At 47.2% G+C, this 27,793-nt stretch overlaps 1 pseudogene; it reads right to left on the bottom strand.

The window, feature by feature from the left end:
- Positions 1-257: 257 nt before the first annotated feature.
- LOC126235271 (ubiquitin thioesterase OTUB1-like) lies at positions 258-14,234 on the bottom strand (annotated as a pseudogene).
- Between the last annotated feature and the right edge of the window lie 13,559 nt (positions 14,235-27,793).

Raw genomic sequence — 27,793 nt, 5'->3', positions numbered from 1 at the left:
ACATGGCGCCTCAAACCGCGCTTCCACTCCGCGCGGCTGTTGAGCAATGCTCTTGCCCACTTTTTATATTAAAAATTTATTTTTATGCACACAGCAACATGATAAAAATTTTCTGTAGCACACACTTTGCAATATATAAACCTCCCCAAATCCTTGTACAGCATTGTTCAGTGTTGCAGTTACAAAAACTGTATCCAATTAAAAATAGTGCACAATAGAACTTCAGTCCACTTTAGTATACGATCAGCCGGCTGTGATCATGGATACAACATTTCTTAGTGATTTGGTCGGTACAAAGGATGTGAAACTGGGCTGCATCCTTCAGGAAAATAAGCAATATCTTCCGGTCCTTCTCCTCTGTCCATGTACGTTACACGAATACCTCTATCCAGAGCTGAGCTAAGGGCTACGACCTTGTGTGATCACTCTCCTTATACGTAAGCTCCACTTCCTGATGACAAAAATCAGCAGCTGAACGATCACCTTCCATAAGATGTTGGCAGGATACTGAATACTTCTGAAGCTGTCCAGAAGGTACTACGTGGAGGGAAATAGTTATATAAATCCTGTTGTTAAAATATATCACTAACTTTTCCAATACTATCCAATTACTCTACGGAAGTATTATGAAAATCTTCAACTGTGAATTTCGGAAAACCCACAGTAACTGAGCTATCCTTGCTTTTGAGTGCCCAGCCACGAAACCTTTCGTATTCTTCGCGGTACCCGAGCAGACGCTCAGGTTAGGCATAAGTAATGGGACGCAAAAAAGCTATTTCTGTCACGTCACGTTCGCCACATACACTTATACACGATCCAGTCATATTAATGTGACCACCGTCTACATTCGACTTCAACTTACAATAACCACTCACAGACGACATATGCACCACTAGCAATGGAGGGTATAAAAAGCGTGTCCGGGAGAAGTGGAAAAACAGTGCAGTCGTTGTTGTAATGCGAAGTTTGTGCGTGTGTGTTTGGTGCTTATGGGCTCTCAACGTCGAGGCTATCAGCGCCCTTGCACACATTAAAAGAAACGAATGTTAATAAAATTACAAATACTAAAATATTATCATACACGCTAAGACAACGGGAAAGAATAACAAATGTTATACAGGAGACTAAAACACACGAAAACGACGAAGAAGCTAAAAGGAGGGCACAGGAAAATATCACTGGCTGACCATTTACGTAAAATATGGTTGAGCCAGTCACCCTGTTAACACATTAAAACGATCTCATTAAAACCTTGGAAAAATGTTGTATAATTCACAAAACTTTAAAATTATAATCACTTTCATTTGAATGTTACCTAAAAAATGGTTCAAATGGCTCTGAGCAATATGGGACTCAACTTCTGAGGTCATTAGTCCCCTAGAACTTAGAACTAGTTAAACCTAACTAATCTAAGGACATCACACATATCCATGCCCGAGGCAGGATTGGAACCTGCGACCGTAGCGGTCTCGCGGTTCCAGACTGCAGCGTCTAGAACCGCACGGCTACTTCGGCCGGCAATGTTACCTAAAGTAGAGGGCAGATCTGTAGGCAAATCAGTCGAGGCCTGCTGGTCAGAAAGTGAAACGTAATCCAATAAAATGTAGCGCACAGTGATCTGTACGCCAAAAGGACCATACTTTGGAGGGTGCTCTCGCCTGAGCAAGAAGCCACGCGACGTAGGATTCTGGCCCATGCGAAGACAAGTAAAGAGGGCCTCGTCCCTTCTACTTGGCTGGAAGGAAATACACCACGGCCGCGTTGTGGGCGTTAGACAGAGTTTATTGTGTGGCACTTCCAGCCTTTCATTCTTCCATCGACGCAAGACTCTGGACCTCGACAGCGAGACTATAGCATGCAGGGGGATGGTACACTGAGGTAAGTGGGGAACATGGCACGCCTCCCGGCACAAAGACAACTCCCGCCCCAGTCGTTGTAGTTGGAGGAAGGCATCCTATTATGTTCTGGACGACTTTATCTGCTGCGTACAAGCCTTAAAGAGACTGAAAGGCACTCAGAGAATCGGAACAGACAAGAAATTTAACAATGGAAGAACATCTCATCTGCTCCAGTGCCTGAAGGATCGCATGTAGTTCTGCGTCGAAGACAGTAAAGTCTTGAGGCAGTCGGACCTCAAGGACACAATCCCGGAAAACAACAGAGCAACCAACTGGGTCCCCTTGTTTACACCTATCTGTGAAGAAAGCTATATAGGTTGAGGTGCTCGTATAAAATGTCAGAAAATAGCGCATTAAACACAGAAACAGGGATGTATTGTCTCCTGTACTGCATTAAATCTGATTCTGGGCCTCAGTAGCAAACAGGGTGGTAGACGGTTAAAACCCTGGGTTTGAGGTTGGACCTGCTCCACTCCAAGTGACTCCAGCAAATGCCGCACATGAATCCCAAACAGCCTTGTTGCTCGTGGATAGTTGGAAAAAAATGCGTTCCAGAGGCGGATGAGCAGCAGTACGGCATGCGGGCGAAGTCGGAGCTGTGAGGAACTTACATGCCTGACACACCATGCCGCCGGGTGGTGAGTGGCGGTTCTCCGACCTCAGGACTGGTCCAATAAGCACCAGTTGCCAGCCGAATCCCCTCATGGCGGATAGCGTCAATGATCTCCAAATAAGAAGGCCTCGCCGATCCGTAAATCGTGCACCCACAGCCCAGCCGCAAATTCACGAAAGCGCCCTGTCCGCTTCCCAAGACCTGTGGCTAAGACACTTTATGATGTTCAGTGCATGAGGGTTCTGGCTTTCAGGTATCTCAGGTGTGGCAGCCACGACAATTTGGAGTCAAAAATGAGGCCCAGAATCCTCACTGAGTCTCTAAAATGTAAGATGGTGTCCCATATATAATACGACGACAACGATTATAATGAACAAACACGCACTTATCTGCACAAAACTGAGACCTGTCTTTGCCGCGCACGCCTCTAACCTCCGCACTGTAAGTTGCATCTGACGGCTTCTACTGCAATGCTGGAGGAGGAACACAAAATAGCAAAATCGTCCACAAATAAGGAGCACTTACAGGACTCCTTACCATAGACGTGGCTATGACAAAGAGGGTAACACTTAAAATACCGCCTGCTCACAACGATGTGACAGCGAGTCACTAACTCCGGTCTTAAAAAAACCGCTGAGACAGAAAAGAACGTAAGAATATGGCAAGGTGGCTGCGAAAGCCCCATTGGTGCACTTGTGCGAGAGTACTATGTCTCCAAATAGTGTGATAAGCCTTACTTATGTCAAAGAAGATGCCACTACAGTGATGATTACGTAGGAAAGACTGCTGAATAGCCGCCTCTAACAGGGTCATGTTGTCGACAGCGGATCGAAATCTCCGGAATCCACGCTGCGACCAGCTAAGCAGTTTCCTGGACTCTAACCACCACACCAGACGACGGTTAACCTTTCGCTCCAAGGTCTTTCCTACACAGCTCGTTAAGGCGATACTCCGATAACTACAGAGATATGTGCGATCCTTTCCTGGTTTGAGATGAGGTATGAACTGTGCCTCTGTCCACGGACTGGGGAAGTTACAGTACCTGCTGCCATGTAAGATTAAAACATGCAAGGAGGATTTCCTTTGACGTTGTTGGCAAATGTCGAAGCATGCAGTACCGGACTTGGTCGTGACCAGTTGCAGTATCACGTGTCTCAGACAGAGCCGATTCCAGTTCCACATGGAGAATGGGTAGTTGTCTCAGAATTGTTGGACCCTAAGTCCAATTTTCCCCTCTCTACAGTCGCAAGGTTGCGACGAAACGCCGGAATCGTGGCTGGCATTGACAGTAGGTTGTTCAAAATTGTCTGCCATCGTCTGGGCGCTTTTTGGAGCATCCCTGCTTCAGTGCTGCTGCTGCTATTGTTAAATGACTGCGTTTACCAGGAATCCTGCTGATGGCTTAACATACTTTCGTAAAACAAGTGGAACGGTTGATAGTCCAAGAACGCTTGCCATGACCTTTTCTTGCTCTCCTTAATTACGCGTCGAGTCTTGACTCTCGTGACTCGAAAGGCTATGAGGTTGTCTGCTGTAGGGCGGTAGTTACATCGTCGAAGAGCAGCACGTCTGACCTGGTCGGCTGAACGGCGCTCATTTGTTCACCAAGGTACAGGTCGCCTCCTGAGGACTTTGGGATGAATAATTCAGTGGCGTGATGGATCACGCTACAGACTCTTCCACCTCAACAGCCATGCATCTCGTCAGCACGCAACACACCTTGAGACTGAGGTTTTTTTTAAAATAGAGGTTTATTCCATGCTCGCGATCCGAGCAGTCGAGCCAAAATGCCCATTCGCTGTGACACACAACATTGCACTACCACACCGAACGGTGCTCGCTGAAGCATGCCCAGGGCTTACAGAGACAGTCCCTGGCTCAGGAACCGCAGGGTCGCCAAGTCTGTACTCAGCAAACGAATGGTGAGCCACAGCAGAATTGTAATGCGGAAACGGATCAATTTATCTGCCGTCCAAAAGGGCATGATCATTGGCTTTCAGGCCACGGGTGGAAGTATTTGCGAAATGGCTGAACTGTTCACTTACCGCCATGATTAAAGAACATAGTGCATGACAAAATAGAGCTATTCAAAACAGATGCCGAGGCAATTGTAGTGCACCACGGGATATAAATGACAGGGGTGAACGACGGTTGCGGAGATATGTAAGGGCGAATAGACGCGCAATTGTTGAGCAACTGACCGCCTGGAGGATTCAAGAGGCTACCAACAGCGCCTCGTCAACGACCGTTCAGTGAACGTTGCTGCGTTTGGGCAGGGTCCGATTAATGCACCCATTCTGACTGCTGTTCATCGATGACGACAGTTGGAGTTTGCACTCCAGTACCGCAACTCGACGTCTACTGGTGGCGACAGGTGGCCTTTTCACGTGGTTCATGTTTTATGCTCCATCGGACAGGTTGCCGTTGACTTGTACAACTTGAAACGCAAAAACCCTTGCAACAATCGTCGGAAGGGTCCAAGCCGTAGGGCATTCCCTGAGTGATAGTCATTCTGGAAGGTACAATGGATCAACACACGTATGTGTCTCTGGCCATGGCGATGGCATGGTTCTACGTCCCTGTTTGTACCTTCCAGGACCTCGCTGACTCTCTTCCTGCACATTTCTCAACAGTCTGCGCTGCAAAAGGTGGTTATTCAGGCTTTCAACAAGTGGTGATATTAATGTGACTGGACGATGTATTTTTTGGCTAAATCCAGCATTTTTCTCCTATGTATACCTTCCGCCGAGCATTCGCTTTCCAGCGAAGAAATGCTTTGGATAACATCCTCGATGTGTTCTCTCTGAAATTTCTCTTTCAGTTATTCTTTGCTGCTGCAAGATCAGCTCATTTTGCGTGGCACTGGGATCGAATTTATTACGAGGGTAATCCCAAAAGTAAGGTCTCCTATTTTTTTATAAGTTCAAAGACCTGTTTATTTCTACAATGGTTTACATCAGTTTACAGCTTGAACATTTAGCTATTTTTAGACATAATCACCGTTTCTGTCGATGCATTTTTATAGACGCTGTAGCAGTTTTTGTATGCCCATGTCATACCAGCTCGCCGCCATGCTGTTCAGAAAGTTATGAATCTCTTCTTTCACCTCGTCGTCGGAGCTGAATCGCGTTCCGGCAAAATGTTCTTTTGACCTAGGAAACCGGAAATACACTGGGCGCTAAAGTCAGAACTATAGGGTGGGTGAGTGATTATGTTCCACTGAAACTATTGCAGAAGTGTAACGGTTTGCCGAGCGATGTGCGGGCGAGCGTTGTCATGAAGAATGTGTACGCCCTTGCTCAACATTCCTCTCCTCCGTTTCTGAATTGCCCGCTTGAGTTTTTTCAGAGTCTCACAGTACCTGTCAGCGTTAATTGTGGTCCCAGCGACTCAGCTCCGATGACGAGGTGAAAGAAGAGGTTCATAACTTTCTAAGCAGCATGGCGGCGAGCTGGTATGACATGGGCGTACAAAAACTGCCACAGCGTCTACAAAAATGCATCGATAGAAATGGCGATTATGTCGAAAAATAGCTAAATGTTCAAGCTGTAAACTGCTGTAAACCATTGTAGAAATAAACAGGTCTATGTACTTATTAAAAAAATAGGAGACCTTACTTTTGGGATAACCCACGTATTATACAGTTCACTATCCTCCATCGTACACCAGTTAAAATAGTGAAACAACTACTCAGACACAGTAGACTGCAATAAATCAAGAGCATTCAATAATTTCGTCCCCCCCCCCCCCCCCCCAAGCAGAATCTTCTAGCGACACAGTCCGCCCTCACAGCTTCTCTCCTGTCAGTATCTCTCATCTCTTCTCTATTTTGTACACTTCAGGGGTTACTTACGAACGTGGGAAAGAAGAGATACTGGCAGAATGGGTACGACTGCAGATCGTGAATCCCGTCTGGATAGGTAAGCGCAGTGTCCTTCTTTCCATTTGTCTTCACTTTGATGACACGATGTTCGCCGTAAAACCAACGATAATTTTTCTACAGGTCCTGCGCACTTTTAACTTGTTTGTGAGGAGGAAAGTTTAAGTTAACAAGGAGAATACTGTGAGCACTCTATCGCCAGTAACCGCACCTACTTGTTTACCTACCTAATGCTGTAAGCTCCAAAAGCTGAAACGCGTACCTGTTGGTTGGTGTTCCACAGAGTTCGCTTTTCGGCCGCACGTCGGTGTTACCGGGTCTGCTCAAAGTTTGCAATTAATTTCACCTCGCATCCTGAGGGCGCCGTGCCGTATCCTGATGGCAAAAAATGATCGTGATGGTGGATTTACGGCGTTCAGCATCATGGTCATCAGGGCTCTAACTGGATATCAACATATATAACTCGCGGCTTGAATGATTTCTGTCCTCATACGCCTAATTCCTGCCACGATTCCTCAGAAACACATGTTTGCAGTTTTCTTCAGACACCTCGCTATGTCGACACAAATTTGTGGTTCGTAGCCACAAATCGTTTAGAGAATCGTCTAAATGACACCATGGTTGTTATATGGATGACTGACTTCTTAAACAGAAAGCAAGGGCCGTGTATCTATTCAGAGCTCATTGCCTTTCTTTCCCCAACACTTCAGGTAGGAGACGTGACACTTCACAAAATTTTAAAATGCGTAGCTGTTGTCCGCTAGAATATCAAGAAGTCTCCTGCCAAGCACAGGGTTGCCTTTATGTCAGCAAATAAAATGCATGTTGTTAAAATATGAAAGTGGTATTCCGCAGGCGTCTCATATTGGTAGACCATCCTGCGAGAGAAGGAATCTCTGTCTCATTGGACACTGTGCTTTCCTTAAACTGGTAAGCACCACTTTCTTCCATTGTGTGGCCGCGCGGGGTAGCCACGCGGTCTTTAGGCTAGGAGAAAATTGAGACGCGTATAGCGCGTGTGGCGCGACGCAGCGCAGCGCGCGTTTTTGTAACCTCATAGGTTCAAATGGGACCGCAAAAATTGCGACTGGGACGCGACACGCGCCTGCGCCAGGTCGCGCGGCGTTGTGGTTGAGGCACAGTTTCTCGCGCCGCGCGTGCCTCGCTAGCACCGTGGGAGATTTGAGGCGGGGAGCGAAAGAGTAGCCCGGCCATATGCTCACATCGGAACGGTGCATATGAGCGGTGGTAGTATTGCCCATACGATGAATTTTGCCTTACTGTGTACTAAATTTCATTGCCTTTGGGTAGTGTTTCGTTTTTCGCCATTTAAACGCTCCATCTTTCTTCGTTAGTACATTATGCTTTCCTGTTATTTATATCTGGATAGTTTTGTTTTTCTTCTGTCAAGAAAAATGCATACTTCAGTAACTGATGAGCCATTGGCCGCTGGAATTGTATCATATGCCTTCGCGATGTTTTCAGATTACAAGAAGGGACAGAGAGTAGTGAATAAGGAAGCAAGGAATATTATAAAATCATGTGATTAAGAATCAAGGTAGGATGGTAAAACAAGGTTATCTTCTCGCTGCCTAGTATGCTGGCGTATCTGTACGATCTGTTACAAAAATTTAGAAAGGGATCATCTCCACAGGTGTGATCCCTTTGTGCTCCTGGTAAAAAGCGTCCAAGATCTGAAGTATAGAAGTTTCACTGTGATTACTCTGATATGTATGTAATAATGTAATACGACACACTGTACTACATGCATGTGAACATCACATTTCCACTGCAAGCTAGAAACAGTCGAAAAGCAGTCACAAACAACAATGTTTTAATTGGTTCGCCGTGATGAGAAAGAGCATTTCAATTTTTGCATGCACATTATCAGCATTAATAAACTAATTATACAACAGGCTACACAAATGAAAAAAATGGTCGGTATTATTACGAAAGTAGGAATATCCTAAAAGAGTGTTATGATTAGATATATTTAATTTGTTGAAATGTACTGCTGACAAAGGCAGATCTACTTTCATGACAATGTTTTTCGAACTCCAACTCACAAGGCACAAAAGGCTAGCTTGTGCATTCCTGTCGCGCGCATTATCCTCCGCTGCTGACAATGCACTGACCATTGTGTTGTGCGACGGATCAATTGTTTATTTTTCTCAATAACAACTATTTTATTCGCGATCACACATTGTCAGTTCGGCAAGCCGTAGGTGAGTAACCAGTATCTGGCATGTGCCTATCTTCCGCCTGAAGGAACGCTCGTCGTTATTTTAATAGTGCTCAGATCAAGAGAAGGAATAAAATCCTTTGGTAAGTTTCCATTCCAGTCGCTCAGTGTTAAAAATACGATGGGTTACGTGGATTCCACCAAAATTCCAACGGAATTGGCAATCTATTTTTGTGTGAGTTGTTAATCTTCCCTCATTCGAAAAAGCATCACCGTTTGTAACGGCCACATTTCTCTTGGTGAATGGTTTAATTGTACTTACTTTGTCACAGTGTAATTTGGCAAACTCATAGCACAGCAGCTATTGAGACAGAATTCCGAAACGGAGTGCCTCATTAAACAAGTAACTGGCAATCACAGAGCTCAATCGCTTACGAAAAACCTCATAGTGTCGGTTTGCAGTAACATAAAAGAAGAAATTTCATGTTTATTTTCATACTAGGAAACTCTTGTTTCGCTAGCTGTCGATAACTCTTAAAAAATTAGTCTCTGGAGTGAAATAAATAAAAAAGGAAGTATAAGTACTGATATATCGCCACAGATAAGAAAGTTCTGTGTGTTTAAGAATTGACAAAACACTCTCCTTGTGTGCTATCATTCGCCAAACTTTCGTTTCGATGTCTCGAGCGGTTTAGGAGATATGAGAGATGTTGCGAGTATTTCATTCTCGCGGGCGTGAGATCGGAAGTGAGCGCGCTACATAGGATCCACTTTCTCGAGATCGGAGGCAGATAGAAACCTCCTCCCAAATCCAAACAAAAATTCAGCATGTTAGCTAAATTTCATACGCAGCAGCAACACATGGTGTAATACGCGCCAAACGCAAAATCATAGCGACCTCTAATTTTCGTTGCAAACTTTTTGAGTTTTGCGCAGTGTCTTAGTAAAATGTGTACATCACAATAAGAATGGTCATTAGCCAGTTGATGGGCACTTCGTCACGAAGCTGACATATAACGCTACAAGTAAGGCAAAAATCATATATTTTCAGTGAATAGTTTCTGTAAAATCGTTCGAGAAAGATAATACACTCCTGGAAATGGAAAAAAGAACACATTGACACCGGTGTGTCAGACCCACCATACTTGCTCCGGACACTGCGAGAGGGCTGTACAAGCAATGATCACACGCACGGCACAGCGGACACACCAGGAACCGCGGTGTTGGCCGTCGAATGGCGCTAGCTGCGCAGCATTTGTGCACCGCCGCCGTCAGTGTCAGCCAGTTTGCCGTGGCATACGGAGCTCCATCGCAGTCACACTGGTAGCATGCCGCGACAGCGTGGACGTGAACCGTATCTGCAGTTGACGGACTTTGAGCGAGGGCGTATAGTGGGCATGCGGGAGGCCGGGTGGACGTACCGCCGAATTGCTCAACACGTGGGGCGTGAGGTCTCCACAGTACATCGATGTTGTCGCCAGTGGTCGGCGGAAGGTGCACGTGCCCGTCGACCTGGGACCGGACCGCAGCGACGCACGGATGCACGCCAAGACCGTAGGATCCTACGCACTGCCGTAGGGGACCGCACCGCCACTTCCCAGCAAATTAGGGACACTGTTGCTCCTGGGGTATCGGCGAGGACCATTCGCAACCGTCTCCATGAAGCTGGGCTACGGTCCCGCACACCGTTAGGCCGTCTTCCGCTCACGCCCCAACATCGTGCAGCCCGCCTCCAGTGGTGTCGCGACAGGCGTGAATGGAGGGATGAATGGAGACGTGTCGTCTTCAGCGATGAGAGTCGCTTCTGCCTTTTCAGCGATGAGAGTCGCTTCTGCCTTGGTGCCAATGATGGTCGTATGCGTGTTTGGCGCCGTGCAGGTGAGCGCCACAATCAGGACTGCATACGACCGAGGCACACAGGGCCAACACCCGGCATCATGGTGTGGGGAGCGATCTCCTACACTGGCCGTACACCACTGCTGATCGTCGAGGGGACACTGAATAGTGCACGGTACATCCAAACCGTCATCGAACCCATCGTTCTACCATTCCTAGACCGGCAAGGGAACTTGCTGTTCCAACAGGACAATGCACGTCCGCATGTATCCCGTGCCACCCAACGTGCTCTAGAAGGTGTAAGTCAACTACCCTGGCCAGCAAGATCTCCGGATCTGTCCCCCATTGAGCATGTTTGGGACTGGATGAAGCGTCGTCTCACGCGGTCTGCACGTCCAGCACGAACGCTGGTCCAACTGAGGCGCCACGTGGAAACGGCATGGCAAGCCGTTCCACAGGACTACATCCAGCATCTCTACGATCGTCTCCATGGGAGAATAGCAGCCTGCATTGCTGCGAAAGGTGGATATACACTGTACTAGTGCCGACATTGTGCATGCTCTGTTGCCTGTGTCTATGTGCCTGTGGTTCTGTCAGTGTGATCATGTGATGTATCTGACCCCAGGAATGTGTCAATAAAGTTTCCCCTTCCTGGGACAATGAATTCACGGTGTTCTTATTTCAATTTCCAGGACTGTAGGTTGCGCGCGCTTCGGTTCTGACAGCGCAGAGCGTCGCCAGTCGGCGCGTGCGAAGTATGGTGTACGCGTCGCAATATGCGCTGGACCCGCGCGACTCGTGCGTGTCGCGCTGTAGTGTCGTGTCACGTCACACGTGCTATACGCGTCTCAATTTGCGCCTAGCTTGGGCGCCTTGCTCCGGTTCGTGCTGCTCCCCCCGTCGGAGGTTCGAGTCCTCCCGCGGGCATGGGTGTGTGTTCTGTCGATATCGTAACTTATTTTAAGTTAGATTAAGTAGTGTGTAAGCCTAGGGAGCCATGACCTCAGCAGTCTGGTCCCATAGGAACTTACCACCACCACCACCACCACCACCACCACCACCACCACTGGTGTGGCTAGCATGAAGTTCACGACGCATGCGTGGCCTATCTGATTAACTACAGCTTGTTATTTATTGCCCCCAACCACTCGTCTTCCCACTGACGTATGATCCATCTGTTTGACAATGAAATGATACCGTGAAAGGGGACGACACACCGAATCACAACGTCTCCTCTACTCCCTGCTTTGCCTGTTTCGTCAGCTGTAATATTTCTCTGTATGCCATTGTGTCCCGGTAACGAGTAATATATCATCTCTTTCTCTTTGTTTTGAATTTTCTGTAAGTCATGTTGGACAGTCTGAATCGTTTCTCTATCGGATACATTTTCTACACAGATTGAGAGGCACTGAGAGATTCAGAGCGGATGAGAAACTTTCTGTCAATTACATCTTCTCCAGTCCCTAACGACGCCGAGTCGATTGACTTCCGGAAAGCATTCGATATAGGTCCGAAATGCCGCCTAATGAACAAAATGCGATCGTACGGAATGCACTATGTGACTGGATTGAAGAGTTTCTACCAAACACAACCCAGTAAGTCATTCTGAAGGGAGAGAAGTCTTCAGGCGTAAAAGTAACTATGGGAATGCTCCAAGGAGGCTTATAGGACCATTACTTTTCACAAAATATGTAAGCGAACTAATAGATGACGTCGGAAGGCGCATGAGGCATTTCGCAGATGACACCGTTGTAAACTGATATGTTTCGACGCTAGAAAATTGTAGCGAAATGCAGGAAGATTTGCAGAGGGTCGACGCTTGGTGCAGTGGCAGTTGACCCTGAACGTAAATAAACGTAAGGTATTGCAAATCCATGGACAGGAAGACCATTTACTGTATTATTACAAAATTGCAGAACAATGGCTGGAAGCATTTGCTTCCATAAAATATATAGGATTATGGGTACTGAGTGATCTGAAGTGGAACGAGCACATAAAATTGATCGCGGTTAAGGCAGATATCAGACTGAGATTGATTGGAAGAATCGTCAGGAAATGTAACGCATCCACAAAGAAGCTAGCTTAGAAAACATTTGTTCGACCAGTACTTGAATGCCGCTGGTCAGTATGGGATACGCACCACAGAGGAAATAGAGGAGATCCAAAGAAGAGCAGTACGTTTCATTACAGGTTTATTTAGTAAGCGCAAGTGTCACGGAGATGCTCAGCCAACTGCAGCGGCAGACGCTGCAAGAGAGGCGTTCTGCATCACGGCTTGGTTTGCTGTTGAGAGCGTACATTTCTTGAAGAATCAACCAATATATTGCTTCCTCCTACGTATATCACGCGAAATGACCATAGAGATAAAATTAGAGAGATTCGAGCCCACACGGAGCTTTAACAGTAACCGTTCTTCACATTAACCATTAGCTACCGGAACATGTGAAGTTGTAAGTGACACTGGTATAGAAAGTACCCTATGCAATTCACCGTAAGGTGGCTTGCGTTGTAAACGTGCAGAAGTACGTAGGTGTATGCAGAAGGGCTCCGTATACCTCGGCACCGTAACTTGTAAAACGAGAAACCAACCTACCATCGCTTTTGCAAAAACGGCATTGATCAATCTATTCGTGTGTGTGTGTGTGTGTGTGTGTGTGTGTGTGTGTGTGTGTGTGTGTGTGTGTGTTTGAGGTTTACGGGCGCTAAACAGCGTGGTCATCAGCGCCCAAACGCATAAGAACAGGAACACATGCAGTGAAGGGACTAAGACGAACAGCGAACAAGGAGAACGGCTAAAAGACACAGACCTGACGCAGTTCCAAATCCTCACATACGGAGGCAAATCAAGAGGACAAGGAATGCACTAAAAAAGGAAAGGGAACACAAGGAAAGGAGAACAGAAACCGAAGGGGAACAAGGAGGTAATCGGGACTGGCGGACCTCTTACCTAAAACCTGGGTGAGCCAGTCACCCAGCAGCACATTAAAACCCTCTCCCTAAAATCCGAGGCAACAAATTGGACAGGACACAAAACCGTAAGACCTTAACCACAGTCGTTGCGTCGTCTTGCAAAATAGAGGGCAAATCCGGTGGCAAAGAAACCACCGCCCTCTGGTCAGAGAATAAAAGACAGTAAAGTAAAATGTGGCGGACAGTAATCTGGACGCCACAAGCACTGCAGATTGGGGGGTCCTCCCGCCGGAGTAAAAAACCATGCATTAAGGGACTGTGCCCGACGCGGAGGCGAGTGAGGAGAACCTCATCCCGCCTGCATGACTGGTAGGACGTACGCCATGGCCGCGTGGTGGCCTTGACCATACGCAGCTTATTTTCACCGACTGCCAGCCACTCCTCTTCCCATTGATGCATAACACGAAAACGCAGGAGGGAGGTAACAGCATGGAGGGGGACGGCACATGCAACAACTTGAGGGAGGGAACATGCATCTTTGGCAGCCACATCCGCCAGTTCGTTTCCCCTAATACCCACGTGCCCCGGCACCCAGCAGAAACAAACCTCCTTCCCCTGCCGTTGCAGGTGGAGTAGGGCATCATGGATAATCTATTCGTTCTTGTTAGTAAATAGTGAGGATGTAGCCTAGAGTCGTAGTTCAGCAGTGTCACCAACCGCATTTGGCTGCCAAGACTCATTTGGACAGCTGCCGTCTGCGTAGAGCGACTTACCGAACCACGAGGCCTGGTCGGCGTCCAGCTGGTCCTGGTCGCCCTGCAGCTGCGGCAGCGCCACCGCGGAGAAGGCCAGGGAGCCCCCAGAGCAGACGGCGCCCATCACCGCCACCACTCCCACCAGCACCTGCACAAACATCAGCTACGCTTTCATATCTGTGCCGTCGGTGGACGAAGGCCCATCAGTGGTAGACACCAGTTTTAGTTGTTGCGCCACAAGCAGCTGTAAGTACGCCACGCGGTCGCCAGAGGAATTACAGAAGTCTACAGAAAGGGTTGGAGCCCCTTAACTCTCAGTCATCGACGTGCTACAAGCTACTATTTTACGTTCGAAATCGGATGGTTGAAACCGCTATCCCTTCGCATCGGTATATCATAATCGACACAACATTCATCGATAGTGTCATCGCCACGTCATGAGGTTAGCTTCTCCTGCCACGTACGGACGCTACCTCCGCAGCCGCACCGCACTACGACGACCAAACCGTCTGGGTGAGGACATCACCTGGAACTGATGCTACGACAACAACAGCCGCAATCTACACGACACTAGCTGCTACCTGGACAACAACATGGGCAACGATTACCCGTCAGACGTTCGCTGGACCACTCGACAACTCTCCGGCACCACCCACGGTGACACTGACCGACCAGGCAACAGTATCAGCATCACCAGCAATCGCAGTATCAACCACAACACCACCAACAGCGTCATGAGCAGCAACGTCGTCAGCCGGGTCACAACCACATTGCCAGCTGCTACCTGGATAACATGGGCAACGATTACCCGTCAGACGTTCGCTGGACCACTCGACAACTCTCCGGCACCACCCACGGTGACACTGACCGACCAGGCAACAGTATCAGCATCACCAGCAATCGCAGTATCAACCACAACACCACCAACAGCGTCATGAGCAGCAACGTCGTCAGCCGGGTCACAACCACATTGCCAGCAGCGTCATCAGCCGCAACATCTCCAGCAACAGCCACAACAACATCAGCTACAGCAACGGTATCTGCAGATAAACATTCCCTATCCCCAGACATCACACAATTTTTCTTCCTCGCCCAACCTAAATCTACTACAAAAGCCAAGAAAAGGTCCATTACAAATGAGTGCCAGAGGACTGAAGTAACCGTTTCAGATTCTGATGAAATGCATGCCGAAATCACTCCAGGACCTCAGAAGCCAGTAGCTTCCTCTTCCTTTTTATTAAGCAGATGCGACCCCGAATTCCTAAACCTCAAGACACTCCTCAGTCTCATCCAATGATATTTACTAGCATTGCAAATCCAGCAACTTGTCCCCAGGTCGGACTCCATAATCATCAAAACTAATGACCTACATACCCATTCAGCCTTACTCATATTTATAACTTGTGGAGGAAATGAATTGCTAGCATCCTTCACTAAACTTCTGGCATACAACCACAGCCAACACGGCGGCCCCTAACGTTCACAGCAACAATTAAAGTCTACGATTTAGAATACACCAACGAAGAAACTGAAAATGATTTGAACTATCACAATTTAATGTACGCAAGGCATTCGAAATGATAACGGTCCTAACTACTCACTGTGTCCGATACTGCAGGGTGATTTTTTTCACCGCGTACAAACTCTAGGGACTGACCGATGAGAGGATACGGAACAAAGAAGGACTAATGAACTTATGTCCGGAAGCTCATGGTTCCTATGCTAGAGATCATTTATTTACAAACTGCCTACTGGCTTCTGTCTCGGGTTCTTCGGCGACGTTCATCTAATGATTTTTCTGACGTTTCGCCAGCACGAGTGGCTGGCATTGTCAAAGCTTCACCCTCCATTGCCGGTGGTGAACTGGAGCCGAGCTTTTTTTTTTTTTTTTTTTTTTTTTTTTTTAACTATTCATTTCCGCTCCTGAAGGGAGGCGGATGGGCCGCTGGAGAGCTTGTTGCTCTATTGGGGCCAGAGATGAGGGTATTACATTTTTTCCTTTTCTTTATTTATTTTGTACTTATTGCTAACTTACATACTAATTACTGTTTACCCAAAACAGTGTTTGGCAGTTTACAATTGTTTTGTTATCTTACAGACTAGTTACATTGTTTTGTTATCTTACAGACTAATTACAATTTTTACAATTTTTAAGTTGTAGAAGTCAAATAGAATTGGAGATGGAGCTAGTAGTAGAAATGAAAATAGAAAAATAAAAACAAAAATACAAAAGAATACAAAAGTCAGGGCGACAGTGGAGGCGTGTTTATGTGCCGTATTGTTGCTATCGATTCGGTAAGGTTTATGGTGGCGGGCGGTCGGGGTTCAATGCCTGGAGGTGTGGGGGGGTAGGAGTGTCGTTGTTCTGTATGTGTAATTGTCTTGCGTGTTCGTGTTGGTGTATAGTGTCAGGGAAGGTGTGGAGGGTGTTGTTTATGATTGTTCTTGGTGGGTAAGTGTATTTGTGTTTGGGTTTGTTTCTGTGTCTGGGTCTGTGGGTGTATATTGTGTGTAGGTCAGGTCGGGAGGTGAGGGTGGTTTTCCCATAGCGGGCTCTCAGGATGGCTAATCTTGTTTGGACAGGGGTGACTTTTGCTTCCTCAAAGACCTCTTGTCTGGGGGTGGAGGGTGGGAGTCGTAGTATGCTGCGAAGTATTCGCCTTTCGGTGCGAAAGATTCTTTCTGCTTGGGTCTTGGAGATGCAGGCGAGAGGCGCTGCCGCATATTCAAATAGTGGGCGGACAAAGGTTTTATAGGTGTTTACAGCTGTCTTATCATTGCAGCCTGTAAACTTGCCTTGTACCCGCCGTATGAGTTGTTGTCGTTGACGGGCTTTACTCAGGGTCTCCTTGATGTGGTTGCTTAGGTTGAGATACTTGTCAAGGTGGACGCCTAGGTATTTTGCGTTGGATGAGGGGAGGAGCTGGGTGCCCCACAGCGTGAGGGAGATGTGGTCGGGATTTTGATTTTTCTTTTTGTGTATGTTGCGATGTTTAAATAGGATGAGTTGGGTTTTGGTGGGGTTGGGTTTGATGCGCCATTGTCGCATCCAGTCTTCTAGTTTTGTCAGGTAGGTCGCTGTCTGGTTGTTGATGGTGTTTATCGAGGGTCCTGAATTCCAGTATGCTGTGTCGTCTGCGTATAATTGGAGTTGTTCGGTGGTTCTTGTCGGGGTGGGGATGTCAATGGTGTACAGGGAGTAGAGCAGGGGGGAGATAATCCCACCCTGAGCTACTCCTGCTTCGGGACGGAAAGGGGATGAGGTGGTTTGGTTGATGTGGATTTGGCAGCGTCTGTCGTTTAATAGGGTTTTGATTAGTCGTACTGTCTGCGGTGGGAAGCCTGTCTTAAGCAGTTTGTATAAAAGTCCGTCATGCCAGATTTTGTCGAATGCTCGCTCGATATCCAGAAAGATAGCGAGCGTGCACTGTCCAAGGTTCTGGTGTCTTGTTATGTCTGATGTGAGTCGGAGAAGGGGATCATTGGTGGAGTGGAGTTTTCGGAAACCGGACTGGAGGTGAGGGATGAGTTGGAGCTTGTCAGTAAAGTGTGTGAGTCTGTCTGTAATTATTCTTTCGAAGGTCTTGCGGAGGACGTCAAGGAGGGATATGGGGCGATAGGATTTGGGGTCTGATTTAGGTTTGCCTGGTTTGGGGATCATGACGACTTTGGCGGATTTCCACGCTGTGGGGATGGTGTTGTGGGAGAGGCAGAAGTTGAAAAGGAGGGACAGGAGGGGGATGATGGTGTTGAGGGGACAGTTGCGGAGGTGAAGACGCTGTATCCCGTTCTCGCCAGGGGCTGAGTTTCTGCCTGAGAAAATGGCCTTTTTAATTTCTCTGTCGGTAATTACATTCTGCAGTTTAATTTCTTCTTCTGTGGGGGCGGTGGGGGAGACGAGTAGCAGGGGGAGTTCTGTGGTAACTGTGTGGTGGAATGGCTCGATAAAAAGGGGGTCCTGTGGGAATTTGTGGGTGTCTTCTAGGATGGTTTTGAAGGCTTCTGCTACTTGTGTGGGGTCGGTGGTGGGGGAGTCGTCTACGTTTAGTTTGAATGTCCTGTCAGTATTTTGTCCCGTGAGTGTCTTGAACTTGTTCCAGAATTTGCGTCCTTGTCTGTAGTCAAGTTTGGAGCAGGTTTCGTCCCATTGTTTTTGTCGGTGCTCAGAGGTGAGTCGCTTAATTTCGTTGTTTAGTCTGTTCCAGATTGTTTTAAGGTCGGGGTTTCTGTCTTTGTTGATTTCGCGGTAGAGCTTTCTTTTTTCTCGGATCAGTCTGAGTATTTCGGGGGGAAGGTGCGGTTTGAAGGAGGCGATGGTTTTGGTGGGGATGGCTGCGTCGATGGCTGTCTTGATGGTGTCTATTATTCTGTCATTGATGTGGTTAAGGTCGTCGGTGTCGGTAATGGTTAGTGGGGCCAGTAGGTTGTTGTTAATGGTCTCTTTGTACTTTGCCCAGTCAGCTTTGCTATGGAGTTTTATAGTTCGGGATGTTGGAGCTGGGGGAGGGGGGTTGATGGCAGTGGTGCTGAAAAGGATGGGTAGGTGGGGGCTGGTGAGGGTGTCGCCTATTGAGTACTGGGTGATGGTATCAGAGAGGGAGGGGCTGTATAGGATGTGATCGGGGAGGGAGCAGCCGTTGTGTCCTATGAAGGTGAAGGTATTAATAGGAAGTCTTGTCGCGTTTTCGGTGGTGAGGAAGTCAAGTAGGTCGGTTCCATTTTGGTTGTGTCTGGTGTCTCCTAGTAGTTCATGTCTTGCGTTCAGGTCAGTTAGGAGGAAGTATTCTTTAAAGGTTGTTAGGTAGCGGAGGAAGGATCTTGGAAGTGGTGTATTTGGTGGGTTGTATAGGCAGGCTATGATGAGGCGTCTACGTCTGGGGCGGGGTATGGATATCATGACTGCCTCTAGATGTTGATATTGAGGTGGGAGTGGGACTTCTTGGGTGGCCAGGGTAGTCTTGGTGTATATGGCAACACCGCCTCTGCCGTCAGGTCGGTGTTTGGCGTAGTGGTCATAGTTGCGGTTGAGTCTCATATTGTCGGTAGGTTTGGTCCAGGTCTCTGCAAGTCCAAGGATGTCAATGTCGTTTCTGCAGAGGCAGTCGTTGAGGAGGGCTTTGCGGCTGTGGATGCCTTCTATGTTGACAAAAAGGAGGTTGGTGGGTTCTCTATTGGGGTGTACTGCCATGAATGGGATTGGGGGGGGGGGGATGAGGGTGTTGGTATGTGTGTTTAAGTTCTTAGTGCTTGCGAATATGTTGTTTTGACTATTGTTGTTGTGACGTTATTTCCTGCTTGATTGTATTTTAGGTCTTTGAGGAAGAACTTTTGGGCCACCTGTCGGAGTGTAGATATTATCTCTCGCCGCCGGCCTTGGAAGAGGGAGGCAAGGGTGAAGGTGATGGATTTAAGGAAGTCCTCGATGAGAAGGTGAGGACCTTGGATGGCGGGGGTGTCAGCGAGGTGGAGGGGGGCTTGGAGGTGGTCGCTTTCTGCCTGTTGGGGGCGGTTTTGGCATCGGAAGGAGCGGGAGGAGTGTGGGCCACCGCAGTTGGCGCAGGTAGGAGTGACGGTAGGGTCTAGTTCACAGGATGATAGGGGGTGGTCTTTGCCACAGCGGCTACACTTGGGTGGTGAGGAGCATTGTTCGGTCCTGTGGTTAAACTGCTGGCATCTTTGACACTGAATTGGTAGGGGACTGGGTGGGTTCGATGGTTCTACTCTGTGGTGGGACAAGAAGATGTGGACTCCATGTTCGAGCATGAAGTCGATGTCCCTCTGGTTGTTCGAGATGACTCGAATCATGGGGCCAAAGTTGCCTGTCTTCCTGGATTTGATTCTCCATGCGTTCAGGACTGGGATTCCCTGGCGTTGGAGTTCGGCTTTGACATCTTCGGGAAGAATGTCAAAGCCGACATCCTTGATCACTACGCTGACTGTGGGGGGTTTCGGTTGGTGAGGGGGGGGCGCGGTTTCCCTAGCGGATTTCCTCTCCACTGTCACCCTAGAGTTCAGGAGTTTCCTGAGCTCCTGTTGCAGTTGATTGGGGTCCAAGTCTTTATAGGATGTTAACTTGGCCGTCCTGCCATCTCTAAAAACATTGAGGGAGCCATTGAAGTTCCGGAACGAGGGGAGGTGTTCCCTGAGGGTGAGGGATAGGGTTTTGTTGGTGGAATTGTCTGGGAGGTTCTTTAGGAAGTATATGGAGGGAGCAGAGGGTTTTAAGGGTTCCTGGATTGGGGAGTGGGTGGGGGATGATGTTGTGTTGAGTAGGTGGTAGGGACGGAGGGCTATAGGAGAAGGGATGGGGGGAATGGGGAGGCTGTTGCGTCGGAGTCTGGGATCTCCCTGCATGGGGTTGTTGATGGGGGGGGAGGAGGGGGGGAGGGATATGTCTTCCAGTGAGGTATGTTTTCTGGAGAACTTTTTTCTGCGGTGAACTGTTTGCCAACCTTCCTCTTCTGGTAGTTGGCTTTCCTGGGTGGAGTCAAATTGGAGTGCGGGGTCAAGATGTAGGGTGAGGGATAGTCTTTGGGGATTTGAGGATGTGGTAGGGGTGGGGTCGGTTGGGGTTGCTGGTGTTGCGCAGCTTGAGGGATCCATGTTGGTGTCTGGGGGGTTGGCTTTGTCCTTGGGTTGACGAGGTTGGTATTTCGCCATCTCAGGGGTAGGAGGGGAAAGGACGGACTGGGGGAGTGGTCGCAGTAGAGTGGGTTGGACCTTCTCCCGCTTCGTTAGCACCTCCTGTGACCCGTGAGGGGTCGAGGATCTCCACGGGAGAGAGGGTCTTCTACACTTGCTCCGCGTGCGCGGGAGACGGGTGCTGGCCGCCTCGGATCTGTTTAGTTCGAGGGGGCAAGCCACCGGGCCCTGGCACGGTAAATGCCCTAGCTGTTTTTAGGGCGGGTGCGACACTGTGTTGCGGCTGAGGCAGAACTCAGTGATCCAGGTGTCGAGTGAGTGATCACTCGAGTGTGGCAGCTCGTCGATGAGTTACGACAGAGCGAGTCCAGTCGTGAGGCTGCACCCAGGGTGTGAACGCGACATTGCTTTTTGTGAAACGACAATTTTGCTACACCCCGAGTGTCACCGCAGTTTCAGTAGGTTGTGTGAGGACGTGCGACGCTCCGCCAGATGATGGGTGCCGCGACGCGGAGTAGCTCCGCACACTACGGCTGCTGCCAGCCGACTGAGAGCGCTGCGTTGTTCAGCGCCGCGCCGCTGGGAGCCGAGCTCGCGGGCGCAGACTATATGTACCTGGCGCGCAACGTCCGAGGGCTTCTCCGCGGTCATTTCCGGTGCGGTTCTCCTCTTGCTACCTGCGACGGTCGGTCGCTGCAGTACGGGAAGGCAGGATCCGTTTACCTTAAGGCTTTCCTCTTTCTTGTTCAAACTGTTCGCGTGCTTTTGTATTTCCACAGCTTCTCTGAACAAGCGCGTGTGATAGTGCTTCTCTACAGCCAGAACTTCCGCGTCGGCGAATTTTATTACGTGGTCGGTCTCATTCAGTGCGTGCTCTGCCACGGCCGATTTCTCCACCTGCCCCAACCTGCAATGTCGCTTATGCTCTTTGATCCTGGTGTTAATGGATCGTCCAGTCATTCCGACATAAACTTTTCCGCATGTGCATGGTATACGGTATATTCCCGATATTGCAAGTGGGTCTCTTTTCTCCTTCGCCGATCTAAGACACTCTTTGATCTTCCTTGTCGGTTTGAAAATCGTCTTTACGCCAGCATCGGTGAAGCCGGAATGTGTGGGCCGGGATAACTGGTGAGCCTGTTCCAGATGCGGAGACATAAGAGCAGCGTATTCATGGTGCCCTTGACGCTGTTCGTATGCAACCTGGTCGATGTGAATGTGTGAGACACAACATGCTACTACGCGTATACGCATGCACTGAGGCACATGGAAAGCATTTTCAGCACTTACTGCGACTGTGGCTGCATGGTACAGCGAGTATTAGACCGCAGTCTCTGTAACAATGTATGATTGAATACATGGCCTCTAGCATGGAAACCATGCATTTCCGAACGTAAGTTCATTAGACCTTTTTCCTTGCTTGTCCTCTCATCGATCAATCCCTAGACTTTGTACATAGTGGAAAAAATCATCATGTATAGAGAAACTTACAAAAATGGGGCCTTGATTTTCTGCAGGAAGCATCGTGTAGGAACTTCTAGAACAACGACACAAGCACATCGATATCAGCAATGCCTCGAATACAAACAATCACCTGAACGAAAGTTGCATAATCCCACCTACCTGTACTCACTGTGAGCAACACTACCTTCACAAAAAATGCCAGAACCTAAAACTGCCACCTGCTAGCAACATCTGAAGCCTGTCTCATCCGACCTACTTCCATACTTGTAACTCCAAGCCCCTCCAAAGAAATCTGAGCTCACTGTCCACACACCCCCACTGTTGTTAAGCTACTCCACACGAACACCCTTCCGTCATCCACCCAGCACCGATGACTACAACCATTCCTATCTTAGTCTTCCAAAATGTCCACCTGTTTAGATGTGCAGAGGGAGGGGGAGCATCAGATGGACAGAGGGAGGGGGAAGGAGCAGATAGATAATTGGGGGATGGGCAGAAGGAGGGGGAGGAGCAGGTGAACAGATAGGATGGGGGTGGAGACGGACTACTTGATTTGGAATAAATTCATGTCCGGACAATGCCGTGTAGTGTGCTAGTACAACAATAAAATAATAATTTTATGTAACGAAAAACTCTGTTAGACTCTGTCTTCCGACAGTTTTGTCGATGCACTTGGTTTAAGGGTCTTACTCCCGCCATCGCCTGCCTGGTGCTGCTGTCTCGCTACAGTTCTGGACCCACTATTGACAATCGGCTCCACAGTGAAGTGCGACAAGCGCAGCAGCGGCATCCACTCATTAGCATCAGTATGAAGGCCACAATGGCGCCTTGTTCGGAATTCTTCGTTTGAGCACTTATTTATTAGGACACTTAGCACGTAACGTAGTTCACTTTGACGTAGAGTGTCGTACGGGCTTTCGCCTTTGGGGGGCTCCTTTTCAAATTTAGATGACGATCGGTGCACTGCAACAGCCATGATCTCTGGTGTCACAACATAACTTCTCGTTCACTTATAATGAGAAAACATGTATAACTTCTCTGAGAATTGAAACAGGAAAGCCCAGAAAAAGAAGAAACTAGTTAAATGTCGCGCGTGAAAACGAGCATTAGCATAAATACTAGCTGAGTGCCTAGCGTTGCCCGGATATGTATTTATTCCAGTCTTCTATTAGTCCATCCCCTCCTTGACCCTCTCTGTCTGTCTTCTTCTCCCCCGCTTTGTCCATATTCTCCTCTCCCATTTCTTCGCCCATCTCTTGTTATCACCCGCACCCCAATAGGAGGTGGTGGCCCACACCTCCACTGTATTTCTTTGCAGATCGTAAATAATGTGTGTACTAAATTTGACGAAAGCCGTCCCAAGGGTTCAGGATGAGATTTTTTACCCGTGGATTTGCAGACGCAGGCACATGTCAAATATATGTCACCTGCATTAATGTGAAGGGGAAGAGTACATTGAAGGCCCCTATGAGGGAGAAGATTTGTCTGATGTGACAGAAGAAGAAACATGAGTCAATTTAGAGGAGGTAGGGGATCAAGTATTGGAATCAGAATTTAAGAGAGATTTGGAGGATTTAAACTCAAATAAGGCAGAAGGGATGGATGACATTTGATTAGAATTTCTAAAATCATTTGGGGGGAAGTAGCACCAAAACGACTATTCATGTTGGTATGTAGAATGTGTGAGTCTGGCGTCATACCATCTGATTTTCGGAAATATATTATCCATACAATCCCGAAGACTGCGAGAGCTGACAAGTGCGAGAACTGTCGCACAATCAGCTTAACAGCTTATGAATCCAAGTTGCTGACAAGAATAACATACAGAAGAATAAAAAAGAAAATTGAGGATGCGTTAGACGACGATCAGTCTGGGCTTTAGGAAAGGTAAAAGCACGAGATAGGCAATTCTGACGTTGCGGTTGATAATGGAAGCAAGACTAAAGAAAAATCAACGGATGTTCATAGGATTTGTCGACCTGGAAAAAGCGTTCGACAGTGTAAAATGGTGCAAGATGTTCGAAATTCTGAGAAAAATATGGGTCAGCTGTAGGGAGACACGGTTAATATACAATATGTACTATAGCCAAGAGGGAATAATAAGAAAGGACGACCAAGAATGAAGTGCTCGGATTAAAAAGGGTGTAAGACAGGGATGTAGTCTTTCGCCCCTACTACTCTATCTGTACATCGAAAACGCAATGATGGAAATAAAAGAAAGGTTCAGGACTGGAATTAAAATTCAATGTGAACCGATATCAATGATACGATTCGCTAATGTCATTGCTATTCTGAGCGAAAGTGAAGAAGAATTACATGATCTGCTGAATGGAATGAATATTCTAATGAGTACATAATATGGCTTGAGAATAAATCGAAGAAAGACGAAAGTAATGAGAAGCAGCAGAAATGAGAACAGCGGGAAATTTAACATCAGAATTGATGGTCACGAAGTAAATGAAGTTAAGAAATTCTACCACCTAGGCAGCAAAATAACCAATAACGGACGGAGCAAGGAGGACATAAAAAGCAGACTAGGAATGGCAAAAATGGCATTCCTGGCCAAGAGAAGTCTACTGGTATCAAACATGGGACTTAATTTGAGGAAGAAATTTCTGAGAATGTATGTCTGGAGCGCAGCATTGTATGGTAGTGAACCATGGACTGTGAGAAAACTGCAACAGAAGAGAATCGAAGCATTTGAGATATGGTGCTACAGAGGAATGTTTAAAATTAGGTGGACTGACAAGATAAGGAATGAGGAGGTTCTGCGCAGAATCGGAGAGAACAGGAACATGTGGAAACCACTGACAAGAAGAAGGGACAGGATGACAGGACACCTGTTAAGGCATCAGGGAATGACTTGCATGGCACTAGAGGGAGCTGTAGAGGACAAAAAACTGTAGAGGAAGACAGAGATTGGAATACTCCAGCAAGAAGACAGAGATTGGAATACTCCAGCAAATAGTTGAGGACGTAGGTTGCAAGTGCTAGTCTGAGATGGAGAGGTTGGCTCAGGGGAGGAATTCGTGGCGGGCTGCATCAAACCAGTCAAAAGACTGATGACTCAAAAAAAAAAAAAAAAAAACGTATTTCACTCGTATTTGTACACATATTTCTCCTGCATCTCTAGAGAATTTCGCCCTGCAGTTTCGTTTTTACACAACACAATGTTCTGACGTTGTATCTCCTAAACTATGTGTCGTATAATTTTGCAAATACATCCAGTGGTAGATGTGGCCACTGCCTACGAAATGCGATGAAACAGAGTTAGTAGTAAATTAAAACTCCACGCATGTAGAAGTAATTTTTCACGCATCTCAGTGTTTCTGACAACATATCGCCTGAGCTATGTGTCGTACAATGATATAATTTTGCTGGTACATTCATTGGTATATGTGATAATGTCTGAGAAATGTGTTGCCAATACGGTTAGTAGCAATGAAGTAAGACGTGAATTAATGCTTCACGCGGCAGCTTTACTGCATGAAAAGCCGAAATGTAGTAAGCGGTAAACTTTTTTTCTGGTTGACAGCTAGGAAATAATTCATTGAGGTTTGAAATTGTCTGTAAATTTTGTTCTAAGTCACTAAGAGCTCCAATTCTCGAATACTGGATGAATAAAGTATGTGTATTTGCACGTCGTCCGCTACATTGCCTTTTCAACCCCCACCACCTCTTTGATAGGTATGTTGTTCTTCCCCCCCCCCCCCCTCCCGCAGGGATTCTTTCCAGATAATAATGATGTGTGTGTGTACATACGTACATACATACGTAAGTCCATTTTTATAATACGAGGGGTGTTTAAAAAGTACGTGAAGAGTCCGAGATTGGCACCACTGTCGCGTATCGAGGTCATGTTTAGTTAGTAGCATCTTTGGAAATAACGCACACCAAGTTTCAGCCATATTGGTCTATTTCTTTGTGTTTGGCATTAGTGTGAATCAAGGAAGTCGAGTGATTGTCAAAAAATGGACGGAAAAGAATTTCGTGTGGTGATTAAACATTACTTTATGAAAGGCAAAACGCCTCAGGAGACTAAAGAGAAGCATGATAAACATTACGGTGACTCTGCACCTCCGATTAGAACAGTTTATAAGTGGTTTAAATATTTTCGGACTGACCATATGGGCACAAGTGATGCTGAACGTTCTGGACGCCCTGTGGAGGTTACGACTCCAGAAATCATTGATAAAATCAATGATATGGTAATGGGTGACAGAAGAGTTCAGGTGCGTGAGATAGCTAGTGCTGTGGGCATCTCGAATGAAAACAATTGGACATGAGAAAGCTATCCGCAAGATGGGTTCCGCGATTGCCAACGCTTGACCAAAAACGGAATCATGTGAAGTGTTGCAAGGATGGTTTGCAGCTATTCAGGAAGAATCCGCAGGACTTTAAGCATCGTTTCGTCATTGGGGATGAAACATGGATACATTACTATACTCCTGAGACCAAACAAAAATCTAAACAATGTGTTACCAAGGGAGAAGACCATTCCTTCGGCCGTAAAGGTTATGGCGACTGTCTTTTGGGATTCGCAAGGAATAATCCTCACCGACTATCTGGAAAATGGTAAGACTATTACAGGTGAATATCATTCATCGTTATTAGACCGTTTGAAAACCGAGCCGCCGGCGATTGGACCGCAAAAAAGTCCTTTTTCATCGTGACAACGCACCAGCACACACCTCAGCAATTGTGGTTGCAAAAATAGTGGAAACAGTATTCCAATTCGTTTCACATCCCTCTTATTTTCCAGACTTCGCTCCCTTGGGCTACTATTTGGTCCCCAATTTGAAGAAATGACTGTCGGGACAAAAATTTTATTCAAACGAGGAGGTGACTGCAGCAACTAATAGCTATTTTGCAGACTTGGACAATTCCTATTATTCGGAAGGTATCAACAAATGAGAACAGCGATGGACGAAGTGTAGAACTCTAAAAGGAGACTATGTCGAAAAATGAAAAAGATTTACCCCAAACACGTAAGTAGCTTTTATTTTGCATGGACTTTTCAAATGCCCCCCCGTATGTATTGGCATAATTGCACGAGATAGTTTCGCCTGATGTAGTCAGTCATATTTGTCGTTGTCACTTGAACACGTTTCGTTGGTGCGGAAACTTTATTATTTAGCGGTTGACTGATTTTCTTTAGGGTGCCGATAAGCAGAGCAGTTCTCCTCAGTATTACAACAATCGCCACAGTAAATGTGTTAATCGACGGGCATTTGGCGACAGAGATACGGGAAGTGGTGACAGTTGTTAAGACGGCCGCAACAAGCACGCAGGCACGAATGTTTTCTTCAGCGCTCCAAAAATATGGCGCATTTTGCCAACGTTGTTTCGACTATGCTGCAGAAGTTTCGCCGGGAAGTCCTTACTCATCTTCCATACAGTCCCGATCTCGTCCCATGCCATTTACGTATTTTGGAACCCTGGTGAAAGACATCCGTGGTTGTCGATTTGCTTCGCACAAAGAAGTACACGCGTTGGTACAATCATGGTTACGCAGGCAACAGCAAACTTTTTTCACGAAGGCATTGACAATCCTGTCGCACAGTGGGTTCAATGTATTAAGAATTATGGCGATTTCTTTTGAAATAATGCCAG

The sequence above is a fragment of the Schistocerca nitens genome, chromosome 2 (assembly GCF_023898315.1).
Source record: "Schistocerca nitens isolate TAMUIC-IGC-003100 chromosome 2, iqSchNite1.1, whole genome shotgun sequence".
NCBI classification, from domain to species: domain Eukaryota; kingdom Metazoa; phylum Arthropoda; class Insecta; order Orthoptera; family Acrididae; genus Schistocerca; species Schistocerca nitens.
This window is presented reverse-complemented; position numbering and strand designations above follow the sequence as displayed.